Source organism: Lithobates pipiens, unplaced genomic scaffold (assembly GCF_037356315.1).
Source record: "Lithobates pipiens isolate NorthernLeopardFrog02 unplaced genomic scaffold, aLitPip1_a1.2 Scaffold_30, whole genome shotgun sequence".
Classification (NCBI taxonomy): Eukaryota; Metazoa; Chordata; class Amphibia; order Anura; family Ranidae; genus Lithobates; species Lithobates pipiens.
In genome coordinates, this window is record NW_027507791.1 from 170,691,382 (window position 1) to 170,719,085 (window position 27,704).

General features: G+C 49.2%; 8 pseudogenes; 4 read left to right on the top strand and 4 right to left on the bottom strand.

Moving 5' to 3' along the window:
- The first annotated feature begins 577 nt into the window (after window positions 1-577).
- LOC143949722 (5S ribosomal RNA) lies at window positions 578-696 on the top strand (annotated as a pseudogene).
- A 3,397-nt stretch (window positions 697-4,093) lies between these two features.
- Window positions 4,094-4,212, top strand: LOC143947604 (5S ribosomal RNA; annotated as a pseudogene).
- Window positions 4,213-4,315: 103 nt separating this feature from the next.
- On the top strand, window positions 4,316-4,434 carry LOC143949295 (5S ribosomal RNA; annotated as a pseudogene).
- Window positions 4,435-15,751: 11,317 nt separating this feature from the next.
- On the bottom strand, window positions 15,752-15,870 carry LOC143948424 (5S ribosomal RNA; annotated as a pseudogene).
- Window positions 15,871-16,193: 323 nt separating this feature from the next.
- LOC143947938 (5S ribosomal RNA) lies at window positions 16,194-16,312 on the bottom strand (annotated as a pseudogene).
- A 3,545-nt stretch (window positions 16,313-19,857) lies between these two features.
- On the bottom strand, window positions 19,858-19,976 carry LOC143948882 (5S ribosomal RNA; annotated as a pseudogene).
- A 695-nt stretch (window positions 19,977-20,671) lies between these two features.
- On the bottom strand, window positions 20,672-20,790 carry LOC143949539 (5S ribosomal RNA; annotated as a pseudogene).
- A 3,844-nt stretch (window positions 20,791-24,634) lies between these two features.
- On the top strand, window positions 24,635-24,753 carry LOC143949309 (5S ribosomal RNA; annotated as a pseudogene).
- Window positions 24,754-27,704: the final 2,951 nt, after the last annotated feature.

Sequence of the window (27,704 nt, forward strand, 5' to 3'; positions counted from 1 at the left end):
CGCTTGTTTCCCAAGGTGATCATCTTGGCATTTGTCAAGAGGGCTGAGAGAGCCCAAAGAAATCTCCTACGGCCACATCCCCCTGAAAGCGCCCGATCTCATCTGATCTCAGAGGCTAAGCAGGGTCCGGCCTAGATAGTATTAAAGGTGCCGTAGGAATCTTTTTATATTGTTGGCTTTGACCTGTTTTTCTTTCGCTTGTTTCCCAAGGTGACCATTTTAGCATCAGTCAAGAGTTTTGAGTATGTCCCAAAGCGTTCGCCTGAGGTCACATCACCCTGAAAGCGCCCGATCTCAGAGGCTAAGCAGGGTCTGGGTCAGATGGGAGACCGGCAGGGTCTATGTTGTTGGCGTTGACCTTTTTTTTTTCACTTGTTTCCCAAGATAACCATCTTGGTATTTGTCAAGAGGGTTGAGAGTGTCTAAATAGAACACCTATGGCCACATCACCCTGAAAGCGCACAATCTCATCTGATCTCGGAGGCCTAGCAGTGTACGGCCTGGTTAATACCTGTATGGGAGACCATCTGTGAATACCAGGTGCCCAACAAGAGGGTTGAGGGTGCCCAAAGAGATCATCTACGGCCCCATCACCCTGAAAGCGCCCAATCTCATCTGATCTCAGAGGCTAAACAGTGTCGGGCCTGGTTAGTACCTGGATGGGAGACTGCCTGGAAATACCAGGTGCCATAGGCTTCTTTTTTTGTTGTTGGCTTTGAACTGTTTTTTTCGCTTGTTTCTCAAGGCGACCATCTTGGCGTTTGTCAAGAGGGTTGGGCGTGTCTTGAAGAGAACGCTTACGGCCACATCACCCTAAAAGCACCCGATCTTGTCTGATTTCAGAGGCTTAGCAGCATCAGGCCTGGTTAGTACCTGGACGGGAGACTGCCTGGGAAGACCAGGTGACATAGAAGGATCTGGCCTGGTTAGTGTCTTGATTGGGAGATCGCCTGGGAATTCCGGATGCCGTAGGATTCTTTTTATGTTGTTGGCTTTGACCTGTTTTTTTTCCCTTGTTTCCCAAGGTGACCATCTTGGCATTTGTCAAGAGGGTTGAGAGTGCACAAAGAAATTGCCTACGGGCACAACACCCTGAAAGCGCCCAATCTCGTTTGGTCTCAGAGGCTAAGCAGGGTTGGGCCTGGTTTGTACCTGGATGAGAGACCTCCTGGGTTTTCCAGATGCCGCAGGCTTCTTTTTATGTTGTTGGCGTTGACTTGTTTTTTTTGTTTGTTTCCCAAAGTGGCCATCTTGGCGTTTGTCAAGAGGGTTGAGCGTGCATTTGATCTCAGAGGCTAAGCAGGGTTGGGACATGGTTAGTACCTGGATGGGAGACCGCCTGGGATTTCTCGATGCCATAGGCTTTAGTTTTAAGTTGTTGGCATTGACTTATTTTTTTATTTTTATTATTCTTTTATTAAGTAGAACAACATAAATATAACAGTCAACCATACAGCATGACCCAGGGTCACAATTACATGCTAACAAAAAATAGGCAGCCAAATATTTCTGGGTTCTCAGAGGGGAGTCCTACAGTTTCATGCAGAAAATAGAGAAACCCCACCTCCGACATGTAGTACAGTATAACTAGTGCAGCTCCGTTCGGACAAATGTAATCATGGAGAACAACTGGGACCACAGCGAGCCAGCTTATCATGACCTACGTGAACTAGAGTAAAATATGAGCCGGTCATGTCCAGAACCCTGGGGTTCTTCTGGGTCCCGAAGGCTAGTAAGGAGACAAGGCATAGTCAAAAGGGAGGACGGGGGAAGAAGAGAGTGCAAAGACGGAGAGAGAGGAGGTGGGGGGATGGCGACTGGGAAAAAAAGAAAAATAAAGACAAAAAGGGAGGGGGGGAATGCCACCCAGGGCAGACATGGCCTACGTAGGTAAACGTTAGATGTTCAGTCGTTTTCTGGGACGGAGGCACTGCTCACCTCCCGAATGTAGTCTCGAGTACCAGTGAAATACCTCCAGGGCCTCCATGTAACACTAAATGCCTCTTCAGTGTTGTGAAGGGTGGCGGTCAATTCTTCCATCCGGAGAATATGATTGACTTTGGAATACCACAGCACCTTGGATGGGGGCTGAGGCTGCCTCCACAGTGCGGGAATGCAGGCCCGGGCGGCATTCAGGAGTTGCATTGTGAGGGTTTTTTTGTATTTTCGAACAGGCTGTTCGGTCAAGTGTAGAAGGCACGCTACTGGGAACCCAAAAGTTCCTCAAGGTCGGGCATGCCCAGAAAAGGTGTCCCATGGTCCCCATATCTGAATTTCACCTCCAACAAACATCCGGGATCGATCTATCCATTTTATTCAGAAGGTATGGGACTCTATACCAGCGTGAGACTATCTTGTATCTTGATATTGGTTTGCGATGGAAGCTTTATGTACTAAGGTCAGGATCTTCCCTATCTGTTGTGGGGTAAATGTGATGCCTAAGTCCCTCTCCCATTTGTGGATAAATGGTGGGGGTCGACTCCTCCTCCTGACTACTCAATAGTTTGTACAGGAGGGAGAGGGTGTGTCGCACAGGTTCCCTTTTGTGACAGATGGATTCATAGGGTGTCAGGTCTCTAGGAGTGAAGGGGGCCCTTTGTATGGCCAGAAGAAAGTGACAAAGTTTATAAGCACTAAACAAGTCAAGCGGAGGGTCAGAAAGCTCCGCGACAGTTTGCGTGGTCGGGAGCCCTCCCGTGGGCCACACCTCTCCCAGATGCTGTTTCCCCACCACTGTCAACTGTCGCAGTTTCTTGTTGGTAAATCCTGGTGGGAAGTCTGGATTACCTATAACCGGAGTCATTGGTGATGGCAGGGGAGCAATGTGTGTGCAGCGGAACAACCTCCGCACAACAGCCAACCTAGCTCCCACTACGGGGTGACCTCTGAGGTCTTTTGGTAGGGAGGACAGGAGCCACGGGGAGGTCAATAGGGGAATGGATCCATCCTCAATCTCCATCTCCACCCACTGCTTGTGTGGGCCATTACAATGCCAATCAACGACTCTCTCTAGCAGAGTCACTCTGTAGTATTGTCTGAGATCTGGGACACCCAGACCCCCCTTGTCCTTTGGTCTGGCAAGCAATTGCAAACGGGCTTTGGGCAGTTTGCGCGCCCAAATAAAGTCCCGGAGCAGCACCTGCAGTCGTCTGAAAAAAATTGGGGGTAACCGGATCGGTAATGTCTGGAACATGTATAAGATCCGAGGGAGGGCCATCATTTTGAATGCATTACAGCGCCCGAACCAGGTCAGTGTTAAACCATGCCAGTTTCCCAAATCAGATTTCAGTCTATCCAGGAGAGGAACAAAATTAAGCAGGTACAATTGCGCTAAATCCGCTGCGATGTTAACGTATAGATTTTTCAGCCCAGTAGAATGGAAAAGAGGTGCGGAGCCTCTTGGCCTCACCATCCGGGACCGATATATTCAATACAGCCGACTTGGCGCAATTGTTTTTATAGTTTGATAGGCTGCCGTGTCGCTGTAGAGACGCAAGTATTTTGGGAAGCAAAATGTGTGGATTGGAGACGGAAAAAATTAGATCGTCAGCGTACGCCGCAATTTTGTGGTGTGCCGAGGGTTTGGATATGCCAGTAATATTCGGGTCATTCCAAACGTGACACATAAGTGGTTCCAGTGTCAGAATTAAAATTAGGGGAGACAGAGACCACCCCTGCCTCGTCCCATTAGTGATGGGGAAAGAGTCCGAGCACCACTCGGTCACCCGTACCGCTGCCGATGGCGTGGAGTAAAGCGACATTACCCAGCTCATCATGTTGGGGCCAAGACCTATATGTTCCAGGGTGGCCTGCATAAAGTGCCAAGGTGACCATCTTGGCGTTTGTCAAGAGGGTTGAAAGTGCCTGAAGAGATTGCCTACGGGCACATCACCCTGAAAGCACCCGATCTCGTTTGATGTTGGAGGCTAATAGAGTCGGGCCTTGTTAGTACCTGGATGGGAGACCGCCTGGGAATACCAGGTGTCGTAGACTTCTTTTTATGTTGTTGGCGTTGACCTGTTTTTTTTTCGCTTATTTCCCAAAGTGACCATCTTGGTGTTTGTCAAGAGGGTTGAGAGTGCCTGAAGAGATTGCCTATGGCCACATCACTCTGAAAGCACCCAATCTCATCTGATCTTGGAGGCTAAGAAGAGTCGGGCCTGGTTAGTACCTGGATGGGAGACCACCTGGGATTACCAGTTATTGTAGGCTTCTTTTTATGTTGTTGGCATTGATTCGTTTTCTTTTTTTTGCTTGTTTCCCAAGGTGACCATCTTGGCATTTGTCAAGAGGGTTGAGAGTGCCCAAAGAGATCGCTTACAGCAGCATCACCCTGAAAGAGCCCAATCTCGTCTGATCTCGGATGCTAAACAGTGTCGGGCCTGGTTAGTACCTGGATGGGAGACCGCCTGGGAATACCAGGTGCCATAGGCTTCTGTTTTTTTTGTTTTTTTATTTAGTAGTATGCGACATACAATGCAAAGGCAACTTCACAGAATGTGTGATACAAATAGTTACAAACAAATGATCATATTGCATGGATATCAGAGCCAATGGTAAGACGTCTGAGGAAAATAGCACGTGTACAGCTTTGCGGTCATATCAAGATGAGATTAAAGCTCCATCTCGTTGGGATCCTCTACCACTTAAAATATTATTGATACTAGCCCTGCTACCCTCGAAGAGTTTAGATATCCATAGATAGGGGAAGAGTATTGTGTAGTAGTCAAATGGGGTCGGAACATACCATTTTCTTTTCCCTTTTTTGAGTTAAGAAGGGAAATAGTAGAACTGAAAGGAGGGAGAAGGGGAAAGAGAAGATAGGGGAAGGAAATGGCAGAAAAGGAAAAGAAGGGGTAAGGGGGTGTCGTGGGTAGAGTGGATAGGATGGGGTCCCCTCCCAGGGAGCAAGAGACGCCCTCGGCTCACCAGCTCATCAGCTGTCCAACGTTTGGAACAGCGATCTCCAACGATCACCATGAGCTTACTATGTCTCGCGGAGGTATTCTTCCGAAAAGCGAAACTGGGTCCAGTAGAACCATCTGTTCCCATGCTCCTCCGTTTTATCCCTCATTGTGGCAGTCAGGTCTTCCATTCGTTCAATATCATTTACCCTTGCGAACCACTGGGTCACCATTGGAGCAGATTGCTCTTTCCACTGACTTGGGATACAGGCCCTAGCTGCATTGAGGAGATGTTTAAGTAAGGACTTATGATAACGCTTTCTCGACATAGGAGTTAGATTGAGAAGAACTGCTGCGGGATCATTGGCTAAGGAAATGTCTGTGAACTTGTGGATGAGTCTCAGGACAGGCTGCCAGAATGTTTGTAATTTAGGGCTTTCCAAGAAAATGTGGAGAATGGGGCCACATTTGGTCCACAGCGACAGCAGCGGTCAGATTGACCGGGGAATATTTTGGCCAACACCACCGGTGTACGATACCAGCGTGTGATCAGCTTATATGAGATCTCCTGACATTTACTGCAGAGTGACGACTTTTGGGCGAAAAAGAGTATTCTGTCCTTCTGTGGTTTGGAGAATGTAGTTTGTAAGTCCCTTTTCCATTTAGCTAGGAAGGGTGGATCCGTGGAGGATTGTGCGTCTGTCAGGATTTGGTAGGACCTAGAGAGGGAACCACGAACTGGGCCATCATCCAGGCAAAGTTCCTCGAAGGGGTGGAATTGTCTAGAGAAGAACGAATGGTTAGGTAGTGATCCGAGGAAATGGATTAGCTGTCTAGCTCTCCAGCTATCCAATGCAACAGGTACTTGCTCTAGCAGTATGGTCCCCATGGGAATCAAGCCCGTGGGTCCAAGAAATAGGGCTGCTCTCAGAAGCCCTTTCGGGGCTTGCCTGGTAAAGGCCTGGTCAGACAGGCCCGGAGGGAATCTAGGATGTCCAATAATTGGGGTCATAGAAGAAGGGAAGTTAGTCAGGTGGGAAAGGTGAAAAAAACTATCCATCTCGGCGAGCGAGGGGCCAATTAACGGGTGAGTAGTCACACAGGGCTCCAATGGCCTCCCCGCCCAAGGCAGACCAGCCAGTGGAACCCGCGCCATCTCCTGCTCTAGCTTGACCCATAGCTTCAGTTCCCCATGCCGGTGTCTTATCACATATGGTCCCCCATCGGATAGTGTCCGCTGTGTACTGCGCATTCCGAAAATAGCCGAGCATGAACGGCGCCTGCGCACTGAGTCCAGGTTCTATCCCCACTATCCAAGTGGACATAGAGTAAGAATATAAAAGAGCCGAGCGCAGCGAGGCAAAGCCCGAAGCGTGGCGAGCTAAGCTCGCCTGCAAGGGACCCTCTAATATTCACAACCCTATGTCCGCTTGGATGGTGGGGCTACCACCTCCACTCACCGCGCAGGCGGCGTTCAGCTTTGGAGATTTTCCGAAGCTTCGTCTGCTCCGTACTGCTCATGCGCAGTACGGCGCGGACACTATATCATGACCGGACAGTATATGGCAGAACACCGGCACCAGTCAACCACCGGTGTCATGTGCGTCGCTGTGTAATATAGAGCAGGGTCCGGGAAGCCAATACCTCCCCGCAATTTCGGTCGCAATAGCATTGCCCTACCAATACGCATATGTTTTCCGCGCCAGAGGAACTTGATAAAGATTGAGCGAACCGCATGAAAGAAAGTCTGGGGTATTTTGATAGGTAAGGCTTGTAGTAGATACAGAAGTCGTGGCATCGTGTTCATCTTCAACACATTACAGCGTCCGAACCATGACAGAGCTAGTGGGTCCCATCTTTTAAGGTCCGCTGTAAGCCCATAGGCTTCTTTTTATGTTGTTGGCTTTGACCTGTTTTTTTTGCTTGTTTCTCAAGGCGACCATCTTGGCGTTTGTCAAGAGGGTTGGGCGTGTCTTGAAGAGAACGCTTACGGCCACATCAACCTGAAAGCACCCGATGTCGTCTGATTTCAGAGGCTAAGCAGCGTCAGGCCTGGTTAGTACCTGGATGGGAGACTCCCTGGGAAGACCAGGTGCCATAGAAGGATCTGGTCTGGTTAGTGACTTTTTTTTTTTTTTAATTCTTTATTTACGGATTGCAGGTAATACAGAGACAAACTGTAAAAGACATAGATCCCTCAGTTTTCCAGGTTAACAAAAATACATAGTTAATACTTTGTGGGGGACCGGGGGAAACCTAACAACTTATGTCAGCAGCAGCCCCAGCCGTGGCTAGGCCACCACATTATCCCACTCTAATGATCTGGCACCCCAGTGTCTACTTATAAACCAGGGCAGTCCCCGGGGCGATCCCCCTCAAGGCCCAAACTGAGGGGCCTCTAACATCGGTCACCTTCATTCTACTGGTCAAAGAGCTCAGCCGGGACCACCCCGAGGGCCGCCAACCCCTGGCTGGGAAATCGAGGGAACAAAACGAAAAGATCCTTGCAATCACCATGTATTTTAATTATACTTGGGAGTTAGGGGGTAGGGAAAGAGGGGGGAGCAAATGGGCAGGAGAAGGGTATGGGGGTAGAAAGAATGAAAGTTATAGGGGGCTAACAGTGCTACGAGGCAGACGGGGGAGAGAGTGAACCAGGGTGGTATACGAGAAGGGAGAGAAAGAAAGAGGACTCCGATGGGTTCCCGCGACCGGACCCTTCCCTCTATACACGTGCCAGAGCCTACAGATAGGATCTGTATGCATCGGAAAACCTGAACAGGCTCCAAGACAACCAACGAGCAGTGTGCTCTTCCTCCCTGTCGCCTAACGCTGATGTGAGCTGTTCCATACGGTAGATGTCGCAAACTCTTGCAAACCAGTGAGACACCAGTGGAGCGGCCTGCTGTTTCCACATGCTAGGTATACATGCCTTGGCCCCACTCAGAAGATGTTTTAAGAGAGATTTATGGTACTTCTTGCTCGAGAGTGGGGTCAGATTGAGGAAGATCGCAGCTGCGTTGTTCTGGAGATCAATAGCCGTGAGGTCAAAAATGATATTGAGAACCTGTCTCCAGAAATGGGCCAGTTGAGGGCATTCCCAGAAGATATGTAGTAACGTGCCGGCTTGTTCACCGCATCTCCAGCACAAAGGGCTGTGACCGGGAAACATAGCCGCCAGGACAGTGGGGGTCCTGTACCATCGGGTCAAAATTTTATAAGCTATTTCCTGGTATTTACTACATAGGGATGACTTGTGCGCAAAAAGAAGCACGCGGTTCTTCTGGTCTGGCGAGAGCCGGACATGCAGGTCTCGCTCCCATTTTTCCACGAACACCAGGTTACCCTGGGAGAGTTGGTCCAGTAGGATGCGATATGACAGGGAAAGAGACCCTCGGGTCGGTTCCTCTCCTGAGCATACCTCCTCAAACGATGTTAGGGGTCTGCGGAATTCGCCACTGTTTGGCAAAGATTTCAAGAAGTGGGAGAGTTGGGCAAGCTTCCACTGTCCCAGGGCCGTGGTTGCTAACGCCTCGTACATAGTGGAGACCGCTGTCCACGTCCTAGGGCCAAGAAAAGAAGAGGCCCGCACAAGGTCCCGGTCAGGGTCGAGGCGGAAAGACTTTTCCGTCATGCCGGGTTCAAAGCGTGGGTGTCCAATAATAGGAGTCATGGGCGAAGGGAAACTGGGCACGCCCGTCAGGGTAAAATATCTGTCTAGCTCTTGTAACGTTGGCTCAATGAATGGGTGTGCCCACGTCGCTCCCGACCAGCCCGGTCCACTCCAGGGCAAACCCTCAAGTGGAAATGGTACGGATTCACGCTCCAGACGAACCCACAGCTTATCCTTCAGGTGTCTGCACCAGTCAACTACTCTGTTCATGTGCACCGCCGTATATTACCATGCCGGATCTGGGAGGCCAATCCCTCCCTTGTCTTTTGGTCTGAGCAGTAATGTTCGGCTGAGTCTTGGAGGCCTGCCCTGCCATACGTATCGAATAAAGATGGAGCGCATGGCTTTAAAAAATGATTGGGGGATTTTTATCGGTAAGGCTTGTAATAGATACAAGAGTCTGGGCATTACATTCATTTTGAGCACATTGCATCTCCCAAACCAAGAGGTCGCCAACTTTGACCACCTCTCTAGATCTACGGCAACATTTTTTAGAAGCGGTTGGAAATTCAATTGGAAAATCAGATGTGGGTCCGGGGGAACCAGCGACGGGAGGTTTGCCGAAGCTAGGTACTCGTCAATGGCCGCTGTGCCGGCCTGGAGGGCGTCTCCTGAGTCCCGGGGGTGCAAGTTATAAAGGGCTTCATAGAAAGATCGGAAACACTCCGCTATCTCCCGTGAATCATGAAGCTTGGCACCCGAAGGGGAGGTTATGGTTGGAATGAAGGACGCGTTGCGTTGGGCACGCAGGGAGTTCGCTAGGGACCTACTACACTTGACTCCATATTCATAATACGTCCTGCGGACCCACATGAGTCTGGTTCTAGCCTGAAAGAGAGAGAAATCTCTGATTTGTTCTCTAAGATCTCTCACCTCCACCTCCAGCGCAGCAGTCGGCTGGGATTTGTGTCGTTGTTCACACGCATGCAACTTGGCAATAAGTTTGGAGAGAGCCTCAGTTTTGGCCACTTTGAGTCTATGACCATGTTTAATAAGAATGCCCCTAATGTAGCATTTATGAGCCGCCCATAACATGAGGGGGTTGGAAACAGAATCACGGTTATGATCAAAGTAACTTTCTAATTCCCTAAGCAGGTCTGCGTGGGTCTCAGGGTCCTTCAGGAGAGACTCGTTCAGTCTCCACCAGGACTGACCACGCGACTCCTGTTGTAGCTTCAGCATCAAAGAAATCGGGGCATGGTCAGACAGGGCTATGTGGCCTATCTGAGCGTCTGTGACCGCCGGGATAGCATTGTGGGCGACTAAAAACATATCTATACGTGAGTAAGAACCACGAGCGGTGGAAAAGAACGTATAGTCCCTATCCTGTGGGTGAAGCGTACGCCACACATCGATCAGTCGGTGGGAGTGTAGCAGGTCTCTTATGTGTGAACGCGTTCTCGCAGAAATCGCAAAGGTGCCCGATGATGAGTCTCTGCGGGGGTCCAAGGTGAGGTTAAAGTCCCCCCCAATGATCAAAGTACCCTCTGAGAATGCAGCCAGGGCATCCAAGGATGCTTCTAAGGCCGGCAGCTGGTCCACATTCGGCATGTATAGGTTGGCAAGAGTAAAAGTTTGCGAGTGGAGAGTTCCCTTAATGAAGAGATATCTCCCTTCACTATCGGCTTGGACAGCTAACAGGCGCCACGGCAAGTTTTTAGCAAGAAGAACACACACTCCTCTCGATTTGGAAGTAGGGGACGTGCTGTGGTGGGCCAGGGGGAAGTGCTTACTATAAAGCCGTGGTATTTGGTCTGTCCTGAAATGGGTCTCCTGGAGGAAAACTATTTGGGGCTTCATCCGCCACAATTCTGTTAGGCAGCTGGACCTTTTTTCAGGTACATTCAGCCCTTTCACATTACAGGAAACCAGCTTCAGGGCCATGACGGCAGTGGTACCCGGCCGGCGGTCCCCACCAGAGTCAGTAGTAGATATAGAGTTCAAGCACAGAGGAAGAGGAGGAGAAAAAGGAAAAGCAGTAACGAAGCGGAGAAGGTCCGGAGTTAGTAGGGAGGAGGAGGGTAGGAGGGGTGGGGATAGATCGGGGAATTGCTAAAGCTCCTATCGGAGAGAACCTGCCGGTTAGGGCAGAGGGGCCTAGTGGGGGAAGAGGTAAGGCACTGCAGAGGGAGGAACTCATCGGTGAAGTACCCCTCCAGCATCCCATGGTCCATGCAGTCGCAATCGGGCGTGCACGGAGCTTCTTTGGCATCTTAACTACGACATCAAACGCATTATAGAACATCACTGCAGCAGGTATCGGGCAGTTAACAACAGTAGAACAGTGCATAATTAGACCAACATATTAAACTTTTCAACACAGAGTATAGATAACTTTATACCACCCAGGCACCCACCCCTCCCCCCCCCCCCAGAAAAAAAAAAAAGGAAAAAAAGGGGGGGGGGGAGGAGGAGAGGGGGAGGGAGCAGGAACGCCGCCCAGGGGCACCCGGGGGCACCACCAGGCAGTCCAAAAACACAAAGAGCGCCGAGACTAGGGCACCTGTAGATAAACAGTAACGAGAATGGTGAACAGTACCGCCAATAACTCAGGGCTTCGTCCAGGAAGCGCAGTGTCCAACTCTGTTCTTCCAATGTCCTTCCTCTCCCCTAGCTGGGGCGCTGGGAACAATGGCCCGTGGCATGGTAAACAACACAAAGCTGGATACTCCAGCCGTCTATGTTGGTAGAGAAAAAGAAAACAAAAAAAAAAGGGTATAACACAGGAATAACGGAAAATTACTGTACTCTCTCAGGGTTCACGATCTTGAGGGGCCTGCGATCTCTGATGTTGGGATCGACGGTGGCGTCTCACTCTCTGTTGCCTGGTTGAGGGGTTGTTCGTCGGGGCCACTGCTCCCTGGGGGACAACAGGAGCCAACCAGTCGGGGACCTGAACTGAAGGCAGGCCCAAAGCCTCCAGAAAGGACGGGACCTCCGAAGGGTGTCGTAGCGCAAGGGGCCTCCCATTTTTGCGCACTATAAGGTGAAACGGATGGCCCCACTTGTATGGAATCCTCCGTTCAGTTAGGTGTTCCAGAAGGGGTCGCAGACAGCGTCTCATCTGGAGGGTCTTGCGGGATACATCTGGCAGGAGGGTGACTTGGGCCCCGTCAAAATCAATGCTGCCTTTGCGCCACGCCGCTTGCAGGACATCCTCCCTAACTGAGTAATTGTGGAGACAGCATAAAACGTCACGTGGCCGGTTCTCTGTGGGGCTCCTGGGGCCCAGGGTCCTGTGGACTCTATCAATGGCTATTACTGTGTCAGCAGCGCGGTCCAGACAGGCGTTAAATATAGCTGTAACTGTGGCTTTGAGGTCTGCCTGGCCAGCGGCTTCGGGCAAGTCTCTGATCCTGATGTTGCGTCTGCGGTTGCGATTCTCAAGGTCATCCACTAGGAGTTGCAACTGTGTGACTCTTTCAGCAAGGGTATCATGTGCGGCTTGCAGGCCAGAAACATCAGTGGTCAGGGAGGTCACATCCGATGCCAGGGTGGTCACCCGCTCGTTCGTAGCCGACACGTCACGTTTGACCCCTGCGATTTCATGTCGCAAGGTCGTTTCAATCCTGGCTGCCATACAGCTAAAGTCTGCTTTAGTGGGAAGGTTTTGGAGTAAAGCTAGGATGGCCTTGTCCCCCAATAATGCCGGTGCTGGTGGCAGCGGTGGGTCCCCCTGTGTGTCTGAGGTAAGAGCAGCCCGGCCATTCGGTCCTGGGATGAGGCTTCCACTGCGGGAGGGTCTCTGGGACAGTTGGGAGTTGTGAGGGAACCAGGGTGGCAGGCCGCTATGGTCCGGGCTGTCAAGCGAGGCCATGGACAGTGAGCGGGGGAGACACGGGGACAAGTCACTAGGCGGGGAGAACGGGGGCATGTCGTGTCCCTGCATAGCAGTCTGCTCACCTTCCCTCTGTACCGCGTGTCCTGGAGCGCCGGAGGCCGCGGGCGCCATCTTGGCTGGATCCGGCGTGGAGGCCGGAGGCTGCAGCGGGACCAAGTACCTGTCCATGGCAGCAGCGGCGGACCCCGCTCGGCTGGCTGTGTTCCGCCGAAGCGCGGGGATGTCGGCGATGCCGAAATATGCGACCAGACTGTGGTAAAGGGGTGTGGAGGGGTCACGGACCGGGAGCTCCGGAAAAGAGCGTCCTCACTCCTTCATGCCTAGGTCACGCCCACCCTGGTTAGTGTCTTGATTGGGAGATCGCCTGGGAATACTGGATGCCGTAGGCTTCTTTTTATGTTGTTGGCTTTGACCTGTTTTTTTTAGCTTGTTTCCCAAGGTGACCATCTTGGCCTTTGTCAAGAGGCTTCAGAGTGCCCAAAGAGAGTGCCTACGGCCAAATCACCTATATAGTATCTTATATATAATAACTAAAAATATTATTTATTATTATAGATATAGATATATAGTATAGTGATTTGGCCGTAGGCACTCTCTTTGGGCACTCTGAAGCCTCTTGACAAAGGCCAAGATGGTCACCTTGGGAAACAAGCTAAAAAAAACAGGTCAAAGCCAACAACATAAAAAGAAGCCTACGGCATCCAGTATTCCCAGGCGATCTCCCAATCAAGACACTAACCAGACCAGATCCTTCTATGGCACCTGGTCTTCCCAGGGAGTCTCCCATCCAGGTACTAACCAGGCCTGACGCTGCTTAGCCTCTGAAATCAGACGAGATCGGGTGCTTTCAGGTTGATGTGGCCGTAAGCGTTCTCTTCAAGACACGCCCAACCCTCTTGACAAACGCCAAGATGCTCACCTTGAGAAACAAGCAAAAAAAAACAGGTCAAAGCCAACAACATAAAAAGAAGCCTATGGGCTTACAGCGGACCTTAAAAGATGGGACCCACTAGCTCTGTCATGGTTCGGACGCTGTAATGTGTTGAAGATGAACGCGATGCCACGACTTCTGTATCTACTACAAGCCTTACCTATCAAAATACCCCAGACTTTCTTTCATGCGGTTCGCTCAATCTTTATCAAGTTCCTCTGGCGCGGAAAACATATGCGTATTGGTAGGGCAATGCTATTGCGACCGAAATTGCGGGGAGGTATTGGCTTCCCGGACCCTGCTCTATATTACACAGCGACGCACATGACACCGGTGGTTGACTGGTGCCGGTGTTCTGCCATATACTGTCCGGCCATGATATAGTGTCCGCGCCGTACTGCGAAGCAGACGAAGCTTCGGAAAATCTCCGAAGCTGAACGGCGCCTGCGCGGTGAGTGGAGGTGGTAGCCCCACCATCCAAGCGGACATAGGGTTGTGAATATTAGAGGGTCCCTCGCAGGCGAGCTTCGCTCGCCACGCTTCGGGCTCGGCCTCGCTGCGCTCGGCTCTTTTATATTCTTACTCTATGTCCACTTGGATAGTGGGGATAGAACCTGGACTCAGTGCGCAGGCGCCATTCATGCTCGGCAATTTTCGGAATCTGTGTTGCTGTGTACTGCGCATGCGCAGTACACAGCGGACACTATCCGATGGGGGACCATATGTGATAAGACACCGGCATGGGGAACTGAAGCTATGGGTCAAGCTAGAGCAGGAGATGGCGCGGGTTCCACTGGCTCGTCTGCCTTGGGCGGGGAGGCCATTGGAGCCCTGTGTGACTACTCACCCGTTAATTGGCCCCTCGCTCGCCGAGATGGATAGTTTTTTTCACCTTTCCCACCTGACTAACTTCCCTTCTCCTATGACCCCAATTATTGGACATCCTAGATTCCCTCCGGGCCTGTCTGACCAGGCCTTTACCAGGCAAGCCCGAAAGGGCTTCTGAGAGCAGCCCTATTTCTTGGACCCACGGGCTTAATCCCCTCGGGGACCATACTGCTAGAGCAAGTACCTGTTGCATTGGATAGCTGGAGAGCTAGACAGCTAATCCATTTCCTCGGATCACTACCTAACCATTCGTTCTTCTCTAGACAATTCCACCCCTTCGAGGAACTTTGCCTGGATGATGGCCCAATTCGTGGTTCCCTCTCTAGGTCCTACCAAATCCTGACAGACGCACAATCCTCCACGGATCCACCCTTCCTAGCTAAATGGAAAAGGGACTTACAAACTACATTCTCCAAACCACAGAAGGACAGAATACTCTTTTTCGCTCATAAGTCGTCACTCTGCAGTAAATATCAGGAGATCTCATATAAGCTGATCACACGCTGGTATCGTACACCGGTGGTGTTGGCCAAAATATTCCCCGGTCAATCTGACCGCTGCTGTCGCTGTGGACCAAATGTGGCACCATTCTCCACATTTTCTGGGAATGCCCTAAATTACAAACATTCTGGCAGCCTGTCCTGAGACTCATCCACAAGTTCACAGACATTTCCTTAGCCAATGATCCCGCAGCAGTTCTTCTCAATCTAACTCCTATGTCGAGAAAGCGTTATCATAAGTCCTTACTTAAACATCTCCTCAATGCAGCTTGGGCCTGCATCCCAAGTCAGTGGAAAGAGCAATCTGCTCCAATGGTGACCCAGTGGTTCGCAAGGGTAAATGATATTGAACGAATGGAAGACCTGACTGCCACAATGAGGGATAAAACGGAGGAGCATGGGAACAGATGGTTCTACTGGACCCAGTTTCGCTTTTCGGAAGAATACCTCCGCGAGACATAGTAAGCTCATGGTGATCGTTGGAGATCGCTGTTCCAAACGTTGGACAGCTGATGAGCTGGTGAGCCGAGGGCGTCTCTTGCTCCCTGGGAGGGGACCCCACCCTATCCACTCTACCCACGACACCCCCTTACCCCTTCTTTTCCTTTTCTGCCATTTCCTTCCCCAATCTTCTCTTTCCCCTTCTCCCTCCTTTCAGTTCTACTATTTCCCTTCTTAACTCAAAAAAGGGAAAAGAAAATGGTATGTTCCGACCCCATTTGACTACTACACAATACTCTTCCCCTATCTATGGATATCTAAACTCTTCGAGGGTAGCAGGGCTAGTATCAATAATATTTTAAGTGGTAGAGGATCCCAACGAGATGGAGCTTTAATCTCATCTTGATATGACCGCAAAGCTGTACACGTGCTATTCTCCTCAGACTTCTTACCATTGGCTCTGATATCCATGCAATATGATCATTTGTTTGTAACTATTTGTATCACACATTCTGTGAAGTTGCCTTTGCATTGTATGTCGCATACTACTAAATAAAAAAAATAAAAAACAGAAGCCTATGGCACCTGGTATTCCCAGGCGGTCTCCCATCCAGGTACTAACCAGGCCCGACACTGTTTAGCATCCGAGATCAGACGAGATTCGGCGCTTTCAGGGTGATGGGGCCGTAGGTGATCTCTTCGGGCACTCTCAACCCTCTTGACAAATGCCAAGATGGTCACCTTGGGAAACAAGTGAAAAAAAAAACAGGTCAATGTCAACAACATAAAAAGAAGAATACGGCACCTGGTATTCCAACGCCATCTCCCATCCAGGTACTAACTAGGCCCAACCCTTCTTAGCCTCAGAGAAGAGAAGAGATAGGGCTCTTTCAGGATGATGCTGCTGTAAGCGATCTCTTTGGGCACTCTCATCCCTCTTGACAAATGCCAAGATGGTCACCTTGGGAAACAAGCAAAAAAAAAAAAACGAATCAACGCCAACAACATAAAAAGAAGCCTACAATAACTGGTAATCCCAGGTGGTCTCCCATCCAGGTACTAACCAGGCCCGACTCTTCTTAGCCTCCAAGATCAGACGAGATTGGGTGCTTTCAGAGTGATGTGGCCATAGGCAATCTCTTCAGGCACTCTCAACCCTCTTGACAAACACCAAGATGGTCACTTTGGGAAATAAGCGGAAAAAAAACAGGTCAACGCCAACAACATAAAAAGAAGTCTACGACACCTGGTATTCCCAGGCGGTCTCCCATCCAGGTACTAACAAGGCCCGACTCTATTAGCCTCCAACATCAAACGAGATCGGGTGATGTGCCCGTAGGCAATCTCTTCAGGCACTTTCAACCCTCTTGACAAACGCCAAGATGGTCACCTTGGGAAACAAGCAAAAAAATATAAATAAGTCGGAAGCTAGAGACAATACGGCCCGAGTCCTCAATTTAATCCATGCGGCGCATGTACAGGGAAGGCCCTTGCTTATGTTGTCAACGGACGCGGAGAAGGCCTTTGACAGGGTGGCCTGGCACTTTATGCAGGCCACCCTGGAACATATAGGTCTTGGCCCCAACATGATGAGCTGGGTAATGTCGCTTTACTCCACGCCGTCGGCAGCTTTACGGGTGACCGAGTGGTGCTCGGACTCTTTCCCCATCACTAATGGGACGAGGCAGGGGTGCCCTCTGTCTCCCCTAATTTTAATTCTGACACTGGAACCACTTATGTGTCACGTTCGGAATGACCCGAATATTACTGGCATATCCAAACCCTCGGCACACCACAAAATTGCGGCGTACGCTGACGATCTAATTTTTTCGTCTCCAATCCACAAATTTTTTTCTCCCAAAATACTTGCGTCTCTACAGCGACACGGCAGCCTATCAAACTATAAAAACAATTGCGCCAAGTCGGCTGTATTGAATATATCGGTCCCGGATGGTGAGGCCAAGAGGCTCCAGTCCGCTTTTCCATTCTACTGGGCTGAAAAATCTATACGTTAACTGGGCGTTGACATCGCAGCGGATTTAGCGCAATTGTACCTGCTTAATTTTGTCCCTCTCCTGGATAGACTGAAATCTGATTTGGGAAACTGGCATGCTTTAACACTGACCTGGTTCGGGCGCTGTAATGCATTCAAAATGATGGCCCTCCCTCGGATCTTATACATGTTCCAGACATTACCGATCCGGTTACCCCCAATTTTTTTCAGACAACTGCAGGTGCTGCTCCGGGACTTTATTTGGGAGCGCAAACCGCCCAGAGCCCGTTTGCAATTGCTTGCCAGACCAAAGGACAAGGGGGGTCTGGGTCTCCCAGATCTCAGACAATACTACAGAGTGACTCTGCTAGCAAGAGTCGTTGATTGGCATTGTAATGGCCCACACAAGCAGTGGGTGGAGATGGAGATTGAGGATGGTTCCATTCCCCTATTGACCTCCCCGTGGCTCCTGTCCTCCCTACCAAAAGACCTCAGAGGTCACCCCGTAGTGGGAGCTACCTTGGCTGTTGTGCGGAGGTTGTTCCGCTGCACACACATTGCTCCCCTGCCATCACCAATGACTCCGGTTATAGGTAATCCAGACTTCCCACCGGGATTTACCAACAAGAAACTGCGACAGTTGACAGTGGTGGGGAAACAGCGTCTGGGAGAGGTGTGGCCCACGGGAGGGCTCCCGACCACGCAAACTGTCGCCGAGCTTTCTGACCCTCCGCTTGACTTGTTTAGTGCTTATCAACTTCGTCACTTTTTTCTGGCCATACAAAGGGCCCCCTACACTCCTAGAGACCTGACACCCTATAAATCCATCTGTCACAAAAGGGAACCTGTGCGACACACCCTCTCCCTCCTGTACAACCTATTGAGTAGTCAGGAGGAGGAGTCGACCCCCACCATTTATCCACAAATGGGAGAGGGACTTAGGCATCACATTTACCCCACAACAGATAGGGAAGATCCTGACCTTAGTACATAAAGCTTCCATCGCAAACCAATATCAACATACAAGATAGTCTCACGCTGGTATAGAGTCCCATACCTTCTGAATAAAATGGATAGATCGATCCCGGATGTTTGTTGGAGGTGAAATTCAGATATGGGGACCATGGGACACCTTTTCTGGGCATGCCCGACCTTGAGGAACTTTTGGGTTCCCAGTAGCGTGCCTTCTACACTTGACCGAACAGCCTGTTCGAAAATACAAAAAAACCCTCACGATGCAACTCCTGAATGCCGCCCGGGCCTGCATTCCCACACTGTGGAGGCAGCCTCAGCCCCCATCCAAGGTGCTGTGGTATTCCAAAGTCAATCATATTCTCCGGATGGAAGAATTGACCGCCACCCTTCACAACACTGAAGAGGCATTTAGTGTTACATGGAGGCCCTGGAGGTATTTTACTGGTACTCGAGACTACATTCGGGAGGTGAGCAGTGCCTCCGTCCCAGAAAACGACTGAACATCTAACGTTTACCTACGTAGGCCATGTCTGCCCTGGGTGGCATTCCCCCCCTCCCTTTTTGTCTTTATTTTTCTTTTTTTCCCCGCCGCCATCCCCCCACCTCCTCTCTCTCCGTCTTTGCACTCTCTTCTTCCCCCGTCCTCCCTTTTAACTATGCCTTGTCTCCTTACTAGCCTTCAGGACCCAGAAGAACCCCAGGGTTCTGGACATGACCGGCTCATATTTTACTCTGGTTCACGTAGGTCATGATAAGCTGGCTCGCTGTGGTCCCAGTTGTTCTCCATGATTACATTTGTCCGAACGGAGCTGCACTAGTTATACTGTACTACATGTCGGAGGTGGGGTTTCTCTATATTCTGCATGAAACTGTAGGACTCCCCTCTGAGAACCCAGAGCTATTTGGCTGCCTATTTTTTGTTAGCATGTAATTGTGACCCTGGGTCATGCTGTATGGTTGACTGTTATATTTATGTTGTTCTACTTAATAAAAGAATAATAAAAATAAAAAAAATAAGTCAATGCCAACAGCTTAAAAACTAAAGCCTATGGCATCGAGAAATCCCAGGCGGTCTCCCATCCAGGTACTAACCATGTCCCAACCCTGCTTAGCCTCTGAGATCAAATGCACGCTCAACCCTCTTGACAAACGCCAAGATGGTCACCTTGGGAAACAAAAAAAAAAAACAAGTCAACGCCAACAACATAAAAAGAAGCCTGCGGCATCTGGAAAACCCAGGCGGTCTCCCATCCAGGTACAAACCAGGCCCAACCCTGCTTAACCTCTGAGACCAAACGAGATTGGGCGCTTTCAGGGTGTTGTGCCCGTAGGCAATTTCTTTGTGCACTCTCAACCCTCTTGACAAATGCCAAGATGGTCACCTTGGGAAACAAGGGAAAAAAAACAGGTCAAAGCCAACAACATAAAAAGAATCCTACGGTATCCGGTATTCCCAGGCGATCTCCCAATCAAGACACTAACCAGACCAGATCCTTCTATGTCACCTGGTCTTCCCAGGCAGTCTCCCATCCAGGTACTAACCAGGCCTGATGCTGCTAAGCCTCTGAAATCAGACGAGATCGGGTGCTTTCAGGGTGATGTGGCCGTAAGTGTTCTCTTCAAGACACGCCCAACCCTCTTGACAAACGCCAAGATGGTCGCCTTGAGAAACAAGCGAAAAAAACAGTTCAAAGCCAACAACAAAAAAAGAAGCCTATGGCACCTGGTATTTCCAGGCGGTCTCCCATCCAGGTACTAACCAGGCCCGACACTGTTTAGCCTCTGAGATCAGATGAGATTGGGCGCTTTCAGGGTGATGGGGCCGTAGGTGATCTCTTTGGGCACTCTCAACCCTCTTGTTAAGCGCCAAGATGGTCACCTTGGGAAACAAGCGAAAATAAACAGGTAAACGCCAACAACATAAAAAGAAGCCTACGGCACCTGGTATTCACAGATGGTCTCCCATACAGGTATTAACCAGGCCGTACACTGCTAGGCCTCCGAGATCAGATGAGATTGTGCGCTTTCAGGGTGATGTGGCCATAGGTGTTCTATTTAGACACTCTCAACCCTCTTGACAAATACCAAGATGGTTATCTTGGGAAACAAGTGAAAAAAAAAAGGTCAACGTCAACAACATAGACCCTGGTGGTCTCCCATCTGACCCAGACCCTGCTTAGCCTCTGAGATCGGGCGCTTTCAGGGTGATGTGACCTCAGGCGAACACTTTGGGACATACTCAAAACTCTTGACTGATGCTAAAATCGTCACCTTGGGAAACAAGCGAAAGAAAAACAGGTCAAAGTCAACAATATAAAAAGATTCCTACGGCACCTTTAATTAGGTACTATCCAGGCCGGACCCTGCTTAGCCTCTGAGATCAGATGAGATCGGGCGCTTTCAGGGGGATGTGGCCGTAGGAGATTTCTTTGGGCTCTCTCAGCCCTCTTGACAAATGCCAAGATGATCACCTTGGGAAACAAGCGGAAAAAAAAAAACATGTCAACGCCAACAACATAAAAAGAATCCTACGGCACCTGGTATTCCCAGTTGGTCTCCCATCCAGTTACTAATCAGGCCCGACAATGCTTAGCCTCCGAGATCAGACAAGATCAGGCACTTTCAAGGTGATGGGGCCATAGGCGATCTCTTCGGGCACTCTCAACCATCTTGACAAACGCCAACATGGTCATCTTGGGAAACAAGCAAAAAAAAAACAAGTCATTGCCAACATTGGAGGCTAAGCAGGGTTGGGCAATCAGTTTCCTTGCCTGAAATAGGCATCTCAGAACTGCCATCTGGCTACTTCCCGGGTTTCCAACTCCTTCAACTAATCCCAGGAGACAATACTTCGCCCCCATCCTGGTGGAGGTTCCAACCACCCGATCAATGGTTCCTGTCACCTCTGTCCAGTAGCGGATCAACTTCGGGCATCTCCAAAACATGTGCATCATGTCTCCCCCCATGTTCCCGCACCGGGGGCAACTTGCGTCCGGCCGTTCGGCAAAACTGAAAAAGTTTACGAGGAGCATAATAGGTTCTATATAATAAGAACAGATGTGACATCCTGTGTGAGGAGAGCCACAATTCACCACAGGCAGGATTCCTGTGGCCAATTATAGCTCAGGGGGGTTTAGTACACACCCCACACTATATAAGGCCGCCAGCACGGCGGCCTTGTATAGTGTGTTGCGGTGGTCAGGGAAAGAGGACGATAGGCAGGGACAGTGTCTTTACTGCTTGGGAACCTAGCACTGTTACAGTGGGTGTTATGTGCCTCCTGCACAGTACACACCTGAAGCTACCCTTTATTACTGGTGTTCAATTTCTGCAATACATGCATCTGCAGTGCAGAAGTTAGAGTCGGTGTTGTGTGCCTCCTGCACAGTATACACCTTATTGCTGGTGTTCTGTTTCTGTAATACAGGAACCTAGCACTGTTACAGTGCTAGGGTGTACAGAGAAGCTGGTATATATAGAAGACTACAGCATACAGAAGAAAGGCTAGTGAATACAGAATACAGGTTTTGTGTATGTAGATAGGCTTGAGTATACAGAGATGCTAGAGTAAACAGTGAGGCTGGGGTACACAGAGAGGCTAGTTTAAAGACAAATACAAAGATGTTAGTGTATATAGAGAGGTTAGTGTATAGAGAGAGTCGAGTGTATACAGAAAGGACAGTGCATATAGAGAAGCTAGTGTATACAGAAAGGGTATACATGAAAGCTGACATTCTATACAGAAGACTGGGTAGTGTATACAGAGAGTCTAGTGGGTACAGAAGACAGGCTGGTGTATTCTAGCTAGTTTTTACAGTCTAGTGTATACAGAAGACAGGCTGTGGTATACAGAGAGTTTAGTGTATTCAGAGAGTCTAGTGTATACAGTCGGCGAGTGTATACATAAGACTGGCTAGTTTACACAGTGTTTACAGAGATGCAAGGGTGTACAGAGAAGCTGGTATATATAGAAGACTACAGCATACAGAAGAAAGGCTAGTTAATACACAATACAGAAGACTCGTGTATGTAGATAGGCTTGAGTATACAGAGATGCTAGAGTAAACAGTGAGGCTGGGGTACACAGAGAGGCTAATTTAAAGAGAGGCTAGTATATACAAAGATGTTAGTGTATATAGAGAGGTTAATGTATAGAGAGGGTCGAGAGTATACAGAAAGGACAGTGCATATAGAGAAACTAGTGTATACAGAAGACAGGCTTGGGTATACATCAAAGCTGACAGTGTATACAGAAGACTGGGTAGTGCATACAGAGAGTCTATTGGGTAAAGAAGACAGGTTGGTGTATTATAGCTAGTTTTTACAGTCTAATGTATACAGAAGACAGGCTGTGGTATACTGAGGGTTTAGTGTATTCAGAGAGTCTAGTGTACAGAAATGCAAGGGTGTACAGAGAAGCGAGAAGCTAGTATATATAAGGCTAGTGAATACAGGCTAGTGAATACAGAATACAGACTCGTGTATGCAGATAGGCTTGAGTATACAGAGATGCTAGAGTAAACAATGAGGCTGGGGTACACAGAGAGGCTAATTTAAAGAGAGGCTAGTATATACAAAGATGTTAGTGTATATAGAGAGGTTAGTGTATAGAGAGAGTCGCGTGTATACAGATAGGACAGTGCATATAGAGAGACTAGTGTATACAGAAGACAGGCTTGGGTATACATCCAAGCTGACAGTGTATACAGAAGACTGGGTAGTGTATACAGAGATTCTAGTGGGTACAGAAGACAGGCTGGTGTATTCTAGCTAGTGTTTACAGTCTAGTGTATACAGAAGACAGGCTGTGGTATACAGAGGCGTTTAGTGTATTACAGAGATGCAAGGGTGTACAGAGAAGCTAGTATATATAGAAGACTACAGCATACAGAAGAAAGGCTAGTGAATACAGAATAAAGGCTGGCTTCTACGGAGAGGCTACCACTACGGAGATGCAGAACACTATCTAGGGTATATAGAGAGGCTAGATTATACAGAGAGGCTAGTGCATAGAGTGAAGCTATTGTATATAGAAGCCTGGTTAGTGTATACAGAGAAGCTAGTGTGTACAGAAGAAAGGCTAGACAGGCTATAAAGAGAGACAAGTTTTTACAGAAGACAGTTTGGGGTATACAGAGATGCTAGTTTATACAGAGAGACTAATGTATACAGAAGACAGGCTAGGGCATAAAGAAGACAGAAGACGGGCTAGTGTATTCAGAACATAGGCTAGTGTATATCGAAGACAGGCTATTGTATGCAGAAGACCGGCTAGTGTAAACATGCTGGTGTATATAGAGAGGCTAGTGAATTTAGAGGGTAGGCTAAGTGATAACAGAAGACAATCTGGGCTATACAGAGACATTTCATCATTTCATCTAGCTCACATCTCTAATGGATTTTGTCTCATTGCCATGTTATGCCTTTTCATTCTTATGCTAAATATAGATCACTACACGATTTTAATCATCCACATCAAGCATGCAATAAAACTATCATACATCAAAATAAACCATGTACTCTTTTGCTCTATTTTGCATATTTGTACCGGGACTGTGAGTATGTGACATAGAGTAAGAATATAAAAGAATATAAAAGAGCCGAGCGCAGCGAGGCCAAGCCCGAAGCTCGCCTGCGAGGGGCCCTCTAATATTCACAACCCTATGTCCACTTGGATGGTGGGGCTACCACCTCCACTCACCGCGCATGAAAATCTCCGAAGCTTCGTCTGCTCCGTACTGCGCATGCGCAGTACGGCGCAGACACTATATCATGGCCGGACAGTATATGGCAGAACACCGGCACCAGTCAACCACCGGTGTCATGTGCGTCGCTGTGTAATATAGAGCAGGGTCCGGGAAGCCAATACCTCCCCGCAATTTCGGTCGCAATAGCATTGCCCTACCAATACGCATATGTTTTCCGCGCCAGAGGAACTTGATAAAGATTGAGCGAACCGCATGAAAGAAAGTCTGGGGTATTTTGATAGGTAAGGCTTGTAGTAGATACAGAAGTCGTGGCATTACATTCATCTTCAACACATTACAGCGTCCGAACCATGACAGAGCTAGTGGGTCCCATCTTTTAGGGTCCGCTGTAAGCCCATAGGCTTCTTTTTATGTTGTTGGCTTTGACCTGTTTTTTTTGCTTGTTTCTCAAGGCGACCATCTTGGCGTTTGTCAAGAGGGTTGGGCGTGTCTTGAAGAGAAAGCTTACGGCCACATCAACCTGAAAGCACCCGATCTCGTCTGATTTCAGAGGCTAAGCAGCGTCAGGCCTGGTTAGTACCTGGATGGGAGACTGCCTGGGAAGACCAGGTGCCACAGAAGGATCTGGTCTGGTTAGTGTCTTAATTGGGAGATCGCCTGGGAATACTGGATGCCGTAGGCTTCTTTTATGTTGTTGGCTTTGACCTGTTTTTTTTAGCTTGTTTCCCAAGGTGACCATCTTGGCCTTTGTCAAGAGGCTTCAGAGTGCCCAAAGAGAGTGCCTACGGCCAAATCACCCTGAAAGATCCCAATCTCATCTGATCTCGAAGGCTAAGCAGCGATGGGCCTGGTTAGTTCCTGGATGGGAGACAGCTTGGGAATATCAGGTGCCGTAGGCTTCTCATTATGTTGTCGGCGTTGACCTGTTTTATTTTCCCTTGTTTCCCAAGGTGACCATCTTGGCATGTGTCAAGAGGGTTGAGAGTGCACAAAGAAATTGCCTACGAGCACAACACCCTGAAAGCGCCCAATCTCGCTTGGTCTCAGAGGCTAAGCAGGGTTGGGCCTGGTTTGTATCTGGATGGGAGACCGCCTGGGTTTTCCAGATGCCGCAGGCTTCTTTTTATGTTGTTGGTGTTGACCTGTTTTTTTCGCTTGTTTCCCAAAGTGATCATCTTGGCATTTGTCAAGAGGGTTGAGAGTGCCTAAAGAGATCGCTTACAGCCACATCACCCTGAAAGCACCATATCTCTTCTGATCTCAGAGGCTAAGAAGGGTTGGGCCTAGTTAGTACTTGAATGGGAGACGGCCTTGGAATACCAGGTGCCGTATTCTTCTTTTTATGTTGTTGGCGTTGACCTGTTTTTTTTCGCTTGTTTCCCAGGGTGACTATATTGGCATTTTTCAAGAGGGATGAGAGTGCCCAAAGAGATTGCCTATGGGCACATCACCCTGAAAGCGCCCAATCTCCGCTGATCTCAGAGGCTAGAAAGGGCCGCGTCTTGTTAATACCTGGATGGGAGACCGCCTGGAAATACTAGGTGCGGTAGGCTTCTTTTTATGTTGTTGGTGTTGACTTGTTTTTTTTGTTTGTTTCCTAAGGTGACCATCTTGGCATTTGTCAAGAGGGTTGAGCGTGCCTGAAAAAATCTACTATGGCTGCATCACCCTGAAAGAGCCAAATCTCATTTGATCTCAGAGGCTAAGCAGGGTTGGGACCTGGTTAGTACCGGGATGGGAGACCGCCTGGGATTTCTCGATGCCATAGGCTTTTTTTTTAAGTTGTTGGCATTGACTTATTTTTTTTTTTTGTTTTATTCTTTTATTAAGTATAAGTAGAACAACATAAATATAACAGTCAACCATACAGCATGACCCAGGGTCACAATTACATGGTAACAAAAAATAGGCAGCCAAATAACTCTGGGTTCTCAGAGGGGAGTCCTAGAGTTTCATGCAGAAAAGAGAGAAACCCCACCTCCGACATGTAGTACAGTATAACTAATGCAGCTCCGTTCGGACAAATGTAATCATGGAGAACAACTGGGACCACAGCGAGCCAGCTTATCATGACCTATGTGAACCAGAGTAAAATATGAGCCGGTCGTGTCCAGAACCCTGGGGTTCTTCTGGGTCCCAAAGGCTAGTAAGGAGACAAGGCATAGTGAAAAGGGAGGACGGGGGAAGAAGAGAGTGCAAAGACGGAGAGAGAAGAGGGGGGCGGGATGGCGGCGGGGAAAAAAAGAAAAATAAAGACAAAAAGGGAGGGGGGGAATGCCACCCAGGGCAGACTTGGCCTACGTAGGTAAACGTTAGATGTTCAGTCGTTTTCTGGGACAGGGGCGCTGCTCACCTCCCAAATGTAGTCTCAGGTACCAGTAAAATACCTCCAGGGCCTCCATGTATCACTAAATGCCTCTTCAGTGTTGTGAAGGGTGGCGGTCAATTCTTCCATCCGGAGAATATGATTGACTTTGGAATACCACAGCACCTTGGATGGGGGCTGAGGCTGCCTCCACAGTGTGGGAATGCAGGCCCGGGCGGCGTTCAGGAATTGCATCGTGAGGGTTTTTTTGTATTTTTGAGCAGGCTGTTCGGTCAAGTGTAGAAGGCACGCTGCTGGGTTGTCTGCGATATCTACATTTCTGAGAGTTTTTATCGTCCCGGTCACCTCCACCCAAAAGTTCCTCAAGGCCGGGCATGCCCAGAAAATGTGTCCCATGGTCCCCGTATCTGAATTACACCTCCAACAAACATCCGGAATCGATCTATTCATTTTATTCAGAAGGTATGGGACTCTATACCAGCGTGAGACTATCTTGTATCCTGATTCTTGATATTGGTTTGCGATGGAAGCTTTATGTACTAATGTCAGGATCTTCCCTATCTGTTGTGGGGTAAATGTGATGCCAAATGCAATCTCCCATTTGTGGATAAATGGTGGGGTCGACTCCTCCTCCTGACTACTTAATAGGTTGTACAGGAGGGAGAGGGTGTGTTGCACAGGTTCCTTTTTGTGACAGATGGATTCATAGGGCGTCAGGTCTCTAGGAGTGTAGGGGGCCCTTTGTATGGCCAGAAGAAAGTGACGAAGTTGATAAGCATTAAACAAGTCAAGCGGAGGGTCAGAAAGCTCGGCGACGGTTTGCGTGGTCGGGAGCCCTCCCGAGGACCACACCTCTCCCAGACGCTGTTTCCCTACCACTGTCAACTGTCGCAGTTTCTTGTTGGTAAATCCCGGTGGGAAGTCTGGATTACCTATAACCGGAGTCATTGGTGACGGCAGGGGAGCAATGTGTGTGCAGCGGAACAACCTCCGCACAACAGCCAACGTAGCTCCCACTACGGGGTGATCTCTGAGGTCTTTTGGTAGGGAGGACAGGAGCCACGGGGAGGTCAATAGGGGAATGGATCCATCCTCAATCTCCATCTCCACCCACTGCTTGTGTGGGCCATTACAATGCCAATCAACGACTCTCTCTAGCAGAGTCACTCTGTAGTATTGTCTGAGATCTGGGACACCCAGACCCCCCTTGTCCTTTGGTCTGGCAAGCAATTGCAAACGGGCTCTGGGCGGTTTGCGCGCCCAAATAAAGTCCCGGAGCAGCACCTGCAGATGTCTGAAAAAGACTGGGGGTAACCGGATCGGTAATGTCTGGAACAAGTATAAGATCCGCGGGAGGGCCGTCATTTTGAATGCATTACAGCGCCTGAACCAGGTCAGTGTTAAAGCATGCCAGTTTCCCAAATCAGATTTCAGTCTATTCAGGAGAGGGACAAAATTAAGCGGGTACAATTGCGCCAAATCCGCTGCGATGTCAACGCCCAGGTAACGTATAGATTTTTCAGC